We start from the raw sequence: 7,969 nt of genomic DNA on the forward strand, positions 1-7,969 counted from the left end.
AGCTTGGGGCAAGAAAGTGGGATTATACACACACACACAGAAAGAGAGAGCAGAATCGAAATATAATAATAATAATAATAATAATAATAATAATAATAATAATAATAATAATAATAATAATACTTCCCTTGCCTCTTGCCTGTTACTGTCCCTCAGATAAGTGGCAAACCTCGAAACTGTCCTTCACTGTATTTCCACTTTACTGCTCCAAAGTACCGAGACAGTAAATCTTTAGAAGTGCTGCTGGAGAGACAGGGCCAAGAGTTATGCTCACGCACCTCTAAATGATTACAGTTCAATGTCTTCCTGGGATATGGTGAGTGGCAGAAGGGGAGGTTATTTGGTCAGCGCAGGTACAAGGGGGGTCATTAGTGTGCGAGTGCATGGCAGATAAATGGGTCAATTTGGATTTGCTACTCAGCCTGACAAGATGGAATTGCTGGTCTTATACTGCTGCGGATAATTAGCTCTCGCGACTGCCTTTTAGAGCATTGGCAGGCTATAGTTCCTCTGTTAGATGGTGACGGGTGTTTTTGTTTTAGACAGAAATTCTCCTTTTACAGATGGCCCCCTTTAACTCCATTAGCAGTCTGGTTACTATACTTATTTAGGTCCGTCCCCCCCTTTAACAAAACCAAATGAAAGCTACCTTCTCTTTTAGGTACATGGAGCTATTCATTTGGGAGTCTATACGATTCTATACGTGTCCACTTAGAAATAAGTTGCACTGAGTTCAAAGGATCTTACTCTCAGACGAAGGGCTTGTCCACACTTCTCCTTGTTCCACTCCTTTCCCTCGGGAAATCCCGCTGTTTACCAGAACAAATGTTCATGTATTTCTCTGCGGATTGATGTGTGTTCCAGTTCAGCGGTACCTCACCCCAGTCTACCTGGACCTCCTGAGCTGCCTCTGGCATCCCCTGAGGTCCATACAGGGGCACAACGTTTGAGTATTGAATATGGGAGGGGTGGCCAAGCAGCACCATCAAGATATGGTTGAGCCCCAGCTCCCATCAGCCCACCCCCAACTAACATGGTCAGGGATTATGGGCGCTAGTTTTCTTTTGCAGCAGGGAAAAGAAAAATCTATCAGACCCGTGCCTACAAATCACAGGACAAATGGAAGAAAACACAGGAAAAACAAAAAGTGTTTGTGAGCCTTCTATCTCTGTTGGCTTATACAGTGGTACCTCAGGTTAAGCACTTAATTCGTTCTGGAGGTCCGTTCTTAACCTGAAACTGTTCTTAACCTGAAGCACCACTTTAGCTAATGGGGCCTCCTGCTGCCGTCGTGCCGCCGGAGCACGATTTCTGTTCTCATCCTGAAGCAAAGTTCTTAACCTGAAGCACTGGGTTAAGCGGAGTCTATAACCTGAAGCGTATGTAACCTGAAGCGTATGTAACCCGAGGTGCCACTGTACTGTACCTATTAAATGCACCAGAAAGCAGTTGGCAATATGGGCTGGGATATTAAGAATAAAACTGCAGCAGGTTTATCTCAAATGAACATTGCGTTGGTTTGTTTTCAAATGGGGAAATCGTGACTTTTTATTTTGAAAAAAGTTTGCAGGCAGTTGTGGGGAGAAGGTAGGAACTCGCCACTCCCAGCTGTAGCCGAAAACTACTCTTTTTTTGTTAAAAATGCAACCCTTTTAGAGAAGTTAGTTGCAGAACAGATGGGCATATGTCTAAGAGGATTTAGTTGTTTCGAGGATCAACTCATTTCTAAGGTAACACCTGTCCTTTGGGGAGCAAGCTATAACGCTTGGCATTTTAGGGAGTCTGCAATTCAGTCTTATATTGCTTTTGCCATATGGTTTTACTTCAAACAAAATGGCATCCGGTCCCTCCTTACTTCCTTTGTTTCTAATGCACAATTTACAACGCACTCTAGGGGAACAGGCCAGGCTTTCAACCAAGCTATCATATTGTAGAGGGAACCTGGAGTGCAGCACAAATGTTTTTCAGAAGGCAAACAGCCAGCATGTACACACACACACACACACACACACACTCCCTCAAGATATACGGAATACATGCAAAATATTTTTAATTAAAAAATGAAGCAATTCTTGTTGAAGGTAAACCAAACATCTGCTTCAGAACAAAAAATAAAGTTGAACGTTGAAGGTTTTATTCAGATTTGGCTATGAAATCCGAAATCTAGATGCCAATCTTCAACTTTTTGTTGTTATTTCCCCCCTTTCCCCCCTCTTTGCAGCTAAGCAGAGCCCAACTGAAGCCTGGATATGGTTCTACTTCTCTTCCAATCCAAACATAAGGGGGCTTCAGAAATCCCTGCACTGGACAACTCAGCTCTCTCTGTGGTGGCTACAGGCTGAGAAGGTAAAGTCAGGTCTATCTATTTTATTTACGGAAGCATATTCAAGGTGGCTCACAAAAGTCCAATAATTTCAAGTCATAAAGTAAAAATAAATAAATAAAAAGAACTTGCAGGTCCCATTACCTGGTTTCTTTAAGAATCTACATATGAGGGTGTGTCATTTGTCACAGGCACTTTTTTTCACAGCGAGTGTGTACGCTGGGAATGCTCACACTTCACCTACCATGGCAACAGCTGCTGACCATCTTCAGGCTTCCTGACAGGGAAGGAAATGTCTGCATCACTGCCATCTTGGTGTTGATCTCATCTTGCCTTTGCTAGGCAGAGGGCCTTCTCGGTAGTGGCGCCCGCCCTGTGGAACGACCTCCCATCAGATGTCAAGGAAATAAACAACTATCGGACTTTTAGAAGACATCTGAAGGCAGCCCTGTTTAGGGAAGTTTTTAATGTCTGATGTTTTATTGTGCTTTTAATTTTGTTGGGAGCTGCCCAGAGTGGCTGGGGAAACCCAGCCAGATAGGCAGGGTACTACTACTACTACTACTACTACTACTAATAATAATAATAATAATAATAATAACTATTATTACTGAAGCACTGCTGCTGCTGCTGCTGCTGCTGCTGCTGGGGAAACTGTATTTTATTAAATCAAAAGATTTTTCACATTCACCCTTCAGTCTTATAACTGAAGTAAACTAAAATAATCATACCGAGATAAAATGCAACAATACAGCCAATACCCAACACTTAAAATGCCCAGGGAGATAAAAAAACATGTTTAGCCTGGTGCCAAATGGATTGTCAAAGAGTCATAGAATCATAGAATTGTAGAGTTGGAAGGGACCCAGAGGGTCATCTAGTCCAAACCCCTGCAATGCAGAAATATCAAGAATTCATGAAAAATGGATGTCCAGCTTCTGCTTTAAAACTTCCAAGAAAGGGGAGTCCACCAATTCTTGTGGGAGACTGTTCCACAGTCAAACAGCTCTTACTGTTTTTCCAAATGTTTAGTCGAAATCTCCTTTCTTGTAACTTGAAGCCATTGGTTTGGATCCTACTCTCCGGAACAGGAGAAAACAAGCTTGTTCCCTCTTCCATGTGACAGCCCTTGAGATACAGTGGTGCCCCGCAAGACGAATGCCTCGCAAGACGGAAAACTCGCTAGACGAAAGAGTTTTCCGTTTTGGAGGTGCTTCGCAAAACGAATTTCCTATGGGCTTGCTTCGCAAGACGACAACGTCTTGCGAGATCCTGCTAGTTTTTTTCCTCCCCCCCCCTTTTTCTAAGCTGCTAAGCCGCTTATCAGCTGATCTGATCAGCAGATAAGCCGCTAAAAGCCGCTAAAAGCCGCTAATAGCGCTAATCCGCTAATCCTTCAATGGGCTTGCTTCGCAAGACGAAAAAACCGCTAGACGAAGAGAATCACAGAACGGATTCTTTTCGTCTTGCGAAGCACCACTGTATTTGACGATGACTATCATTTCCCTCTCAGTCTCCTCTTTTCCAGGCCAAACATACCCAGCTCCTTCAAGCGTTCCTCATAAGGCTTGGTTTCCAGACCTTTTATCATCTTGCTCACCCTCCTCTGCATATATTCCAGCTTGTCTATATCCTCCTTAAGTGGTGGCGCCCAGAACTGGACACAGTATTCCAGGTATGGACAAGATGTCATAGCTGCACTTTTTCCCTGCCTTACCTCAAGACATTGTGGTGCAGGGAACTGTGGGGTTGTTGGGGTAAGCAATGAAGGACAGCTGAAATTAAGAGTTCTGAAATTTCACTATGGATTGAGATGCTCATGCAACATAAACCTTTTGCCCCTGCGCTTAAAGAAGTACACACCCCAAGCCTTTTGTTGCAAACGATACGTGCAGAGGTGCTTTAAAGGGGGATGGAACATGATTCACAATGTAGACTTCTTTTAAAAAATAAAAAATAAAATAAAGCCTGATAAGTGAGAGAGGTTTTTGGTTAATGTACAGCTGAGAATGGCAAAGGAAGGAAGGCTGGAAACTAGAGAAGCTTGAGCAAATGTTTTTACAAGCTCCCTTCGAGTGGAGTTCATGAGAGATTCCTGAATCCTGGCTTGCTGCCAGCAAAACACTAGTATATTTATTAGGGAACCTGCTGGCTTACCAGGAAATTACAGACCAGTTAAATACTTTATACAGCTAAGTAGTTTATTAAGGAGCTATCGGAGATTATGAAAAAGGGAGGGTTCTGGAAAGCATAATATTGTGAGCCTAAAGCCAGGAGGGCCTCAGAAGGAAGAGGGGACGACTCCACTCTGCCGGGTGCCTATACAGAAAAGCGAGGTTTTTCCAGTGCAGCCTGTGCCAAATGGAGGGGAACAGTCAATAATAAAGAATAATATGGGCAGGTGGAGAGTGGCTCAGATTAGTCCCATACCTTGGGCTAGCGGATGCCAAAAAGCCAATGCAGATAAATGACAAACAGTGAACCTTGAGCCTAGAAATGAAATGATTAAGCGCTGCCCGGGAGGAATGGAAGACCGGCCCAAAGAACAATCAAGGTTATTGCAGGGAGTAAAGTCACCGTGAGGGAAAAAGGCGTCTTTTGTTTTGTGGGCTTTGTGTGAGAGACGGTAAACAATATACCTCATTTGCTTGTGGTGTTCTTGCTTCAATTTCCCAGCCTTCCCTTTTTTCTCTCTTTTTGCTACTCTCTGAGCAGTGCGATGTTTATTTCTATGCCTTACCAGCAACTGGAAATACCTCCTGAGATTTGGATTCTCCCCACCAATCCACCCTTATATTTGCAGCAATTCTCTCTTGGTGAGCTGGATCGGTACCTTGGTACAGCGGGATAACGATTTCCACACTGAGATTTCTTCTCACCTACCTGCCCCATTGCTGCAATTTGGCCAGCTGATCAGGGTCATTTGTGGCGGGTGGGGCCATTTGGGCTAGGCCTAAAGCTCAAAGGGAGCCTCAAATTTAGGCACTTGCTGTCTTGTCTTGTTTTTGTGTTTGATAAGTTTAGCAACTTGCATTTATGCCTGTCAGACCAGAATGTGACGCTCTCTTAGCTTGGGGTCGCAAATTGGTGCATTTGCCCTCAAAAATGCTAGAAAACGTGTCTGTGTGTTTTAAGAAATTCAGATAATTTCTCACCTCCCCACTGCCCCATTGTGCCATATTTTGTTTTTATGTTTCTTCATATATTTTTTTAATTGCTGGGGGGCCTCAAAACTTGAGGGCCTTGCTTTTATGATGCCTAGGGCCTTTAGACCTCTGAGAAGGTTTGTGTCTGAATTCCCTAACAGGAGGAAATAGCAGCTGAGCTGGGCTGAGAAGCGTCATCCCCAGACTTGCTCAGCTTCGGCACTGTTAGCGTACCCATTCGTCCAACTTTTTCCAGCCCCAAACTGGGAAGCGTGTATTCCGGGGTGTGCTCCCGTGCAAGTCACATGCACCTCACCCCCCCCCAAAAAAAACATTTTCAAGGCAAAAGTGCAAGATCATGGCACCCCAAATGGCCGCCGAGATCTCACACAAAAAAGCGTGGTGTCCCTTTTTTCCAGAGAATTTGAAAAGGTATGCAATGCCCTGGATGAGGCCTACTTCATTCTTTCCCACAATGCTTTTGCTCAGCATGGGATGTGGGATCGCATCCTTCCCAGAAAGAAAAGCAGAGGACAATACTGGGATAACCTCTCCTGATATCTTGGAGCATAATCCTTTCACAAGCTATGGGCCTTTTACAAGCAGCCACGTTGACTACAAATTCTAATTTCTGTTGCTCCACACCCCTAAACTGCCTAACCACTTGGCAAGGCAACAGGGATAACTAAGAAGATGCATGCCAGAGCGCTCACCCCAAGCTAGTTTGGTCAGCTGCGTGACCTCAATGTATACACAGAAGAAACTCTCAAGTATTTGATTTATTATTACACCGGGTGATTTCCAACTAAGTCATACTCAGAGCAGACCTATTAATGGACCTAAGTGGGTTGCTATATTTTTATTTAAGCTATTTTTCAGGACAGAAACCTGTTCAGTGTGCCTTACAGTCAAAACAACAAAAGAGAAAGACAAGGATATACAAACTTAAACTTAAAAACTGCAGCTCAGCAGCTCAGAATTTTTTTAAACAGGGCTAGATAAAATATGATTCAGTCCAGCCAGTACCCAGCTAATAAACATCACGCCTAGAAACATCATTTCTTTGGGGCCCTCCAAAACCCTGCAAAGCCTGCAGCACAGAAATGTAATGTGGATCTAATGGAAGGGAATTCCCTAGCCATGGAGCCATCACTGAGAAGCACCTCTCTCACACATGGCCACTCACGCTATCGACTAAGTTGCTTAAGTCTATTGATTTCAGTGGGTCTAGTCTTAACTATTATTGAGTATCGCCCATTAGCTTTACATTCTGCCTTTCTTCCATGATGGAACTCAATGTGACATACACATAAGCTTCTCAGATGGTCTCCCACTGGGATGGACAGATCCATCAGTCCATGCCAGTTCTGCATGTGCTAATTTAGAAGTCCTTTCCATCCTATTTCCACGTTGTTCTGCCCCCCCCCTTTTTAACTCACATTTCTGAGTTGTGTTTTACTCTAAAATAACCCCTTTGTTTGCATTTCATTCAAAAATATGCATTCTTGCACGTACTTAAAAATGCACATTTTATATGCATTTTGGTTCTTCTTTTGAACTGAGAACTACATTACAAAATTTGAAGAAGCATGAAAGCTGAAAAATAACTGCATTCCAATCCACAAATTAGTTAGAGGAAACGTGAATCAGATCATTTTGCTTAAAAGTACTGACGAAACCAAACTCTCCAGCATCCCTGGTCTCCTATCCAGCCCCAAACATACTTAGGGTATGTTTGCATGACTGCTTACTCCGCATCCAGTGTGCTTCCACTGCAAATTTTTGAAGCTGCAATCACATCACGTTGGCCACAATCCATACTGACCCTGTAGTTTCTTGACAAATACAACTGTTTGATGTCTCAGCAGTAATGCGGACATACACTAACAGCAGTTGTGCAGGCGCAGATGAGCACACACACACAACTTTGCAGGGGCAGGGAAACCAAAAAGGTCATGCACGTCAGGTGAAGACATCCCTGCCCCCTCTCTGATGTGAACAGCTCTGTGAAATTGTTAGGGAGGGGGCTGCATTTCAAGTCACTAATGTGAATGCACCCCAAGTTTCAGCAAGATTGCTGCATTATATCAGAACTTGGTTTTAATGAAACTTACTTCCAAATAAAAAGGCATAGGATTTCATTTCTAGTTGAAGGAATGTACTTCTGTAAATAAGTGTGTGTGTGTGTGTGTGTGTGTGAGAGAGAGAGAGAGAGAGAGAGAGCATAGAAAAAATATATACAACACATCCCACCGGAGAAGCTGATGCTGTTTGCCTTTGTTCATGTGAGGATGCAGCCAGGCAGTGGTGCAGAGAGTTTGCAAGCTGTTGTTATGGAATCCTCGAGCTGCTGAACAAATCCTGTAGGGAGTTCATGCTGTCAAGAGTTTAAGTGGAACACAGGCCCCATTCTGGCCCCTCTGCACAGTAGGGAATATCACTCTGTGATAGTAGAGTAAACAGAACTGCAAAGCATTCCTTTGTTAAACCTTCCTCTGGC

The 7,969-nt window shown here is 43.6% G+C and overlaps 1 long non-coding RNA gene across 1 annotated transcript; it reads right to left on the reverse strand.

Annotated features, from left to right (window-relative positions):
• Nucleotides 1-126: 126 nt before the first annotated feature.
• Nucleotides 127-6,275, reverse strand: LOC308581714. The gene is made up of 3 exons (XR_014005206.1): nt 5,064-6,275; nt 2,568-2,696; nt 127-243 (listed from the first exon to the last, which is right to left on the reverse strand). It is a non-coding gene; the product is annotated as an uncharacterized lncRNA (long non-coding RNA).
• Nucleotides 6,276-7,969: the final 1,694 nt, after the last annotated feature.

The sequence above is a fragment of the Podarcis bocagei genome (genome assembly GCF_964188305.1).
Source record: "Podarcis bocagei genome assembly, chromosome: 2".
Lineage (NCBI taxonomy): Eukaryota > Metazoa > Chordata > Lepidosauria > Squamata > Lacertidae > Podarcis > Podarcis bocagei.